Source organism: Penaeus monodon, chromosome 19 (assembly GCF_015228065.2).
Source record: "Penaeus monodon isolate SGIC_2016 chromosome 19, NSTDA_Pmon_1, whole genome shotgun sequence".
Taxonomy (NCBI): Eukaryota; Metazoa; Arthropoda; class Malacostraca; order Decapoda; family Penaeidae; genus Penaeus; species Penaeus monodon.
The window spans coordinates 47,805,939-47,807,111 of record NC_051404.1 but is presented as its reverse complement, the minus strand read 5'-3'; the positions used below and the strand labels follow the sequence as shown (position 1 = coordinate 47,807,111).

Below are 1,173 nucleotides of genomic sequence, written 5' to 3'. Positions count from 1 at the left end.
ACATCATTTTTATATTTTTACTAATCTTAATATAATCAAATCACCTTTTTATATAATGCAAAATCTTAATAAAAAATCAATATTCTTTTCCATTTGCATATTTCTTTATTGGCAGACTGGGCCGGGAATAATATGATCAGTTTCTGGTAGTGCTCAACACTCAATTTCGAACCATTTTTTTCTGATCAGTTATATAGTAGCGAATTTGTATGAATTTGTGCCTCACTTCACTATGATTAAGAGGATTATTGTTTTATGCAATCAAAGTGGTCACCATGTCCTTGGTGTTCTCTAGAGGTAGATGGACTTCTGGCCATTATATTCTGATAAGATAACTCTGGCTGTTCCCTCAGTTGGCAATATATTTCCAGAAAGGTCTTCAAGTTGGCCTTACCATAATACAGGGGAGGTTACTTGGCCTTTGCTGTGGTGACAGAATTACACGGTGCAGGCAACAGACTGTTTACCACACTCTCTATCTTCTTGGCTACAACATAAATGGATGTTTAGGAAACGAGGCGAGAACGAGGATTTCAGCCTACTTTTTGGGATTGTATCTCCGCAATCACTGCAGTCACACAAGACACACATGAAAATCCGATATCACCTGGTGTATATGATGGCTTCATCTTGGCACAACATTTGCAGCATGGGTGGGTTATTGATGTGCTAAAATGAATGTTTTATAACTTTACATTTTTCAATAATCTTGTTCTATGACTTGACTTTATATTGCTACCTCCAACAATACTTTACAAATAAATAAGAATCATCATTGGATTGGTTTCCAATTGTTTCATTATACTTTAAATATGGTTAAAAAAATATATTTTTCATTTGACTTTCACTAGGCTTTCAAACTACCACAATCAGAGTACGTCATATATATTACACAATAAACACACAAAAAAATAAAATAAAAATAAACGCACTAGAAAATACACAGCAAAAATGTCATGCGCAGATTAAGTCCGTGGTGATGGTGGAGGGTCCATGAGCAAAGCCCCAAGTTGGGAAGGTTTTGGGTTCATACAGAGATGGTTGCAGATCCCCTGGATTGAGTAATTAGGATTTACTTGCAAAGGAATTCAACCACTTCATAAAAACTACTAAATAACTTCAACATTGAGGTTTTGTTACATTAGCTGAACCAAGTGCTGTACCATACAATAA

General features: G+C 35.2%; 1 protein-coding gene across 1 annotated transcript in view; it reads right to left on the bottom strand.

Moving 5' to 3' along the window:
- Positions 1-1,173, bottom strand: part of LOC119585278 (RNA-binding protein 8A-like) — a gene marked incomplete in the record, with an annotated part of 4,782 nt that overhangs the window by 2,731 nt on the left and 878 nt on the right.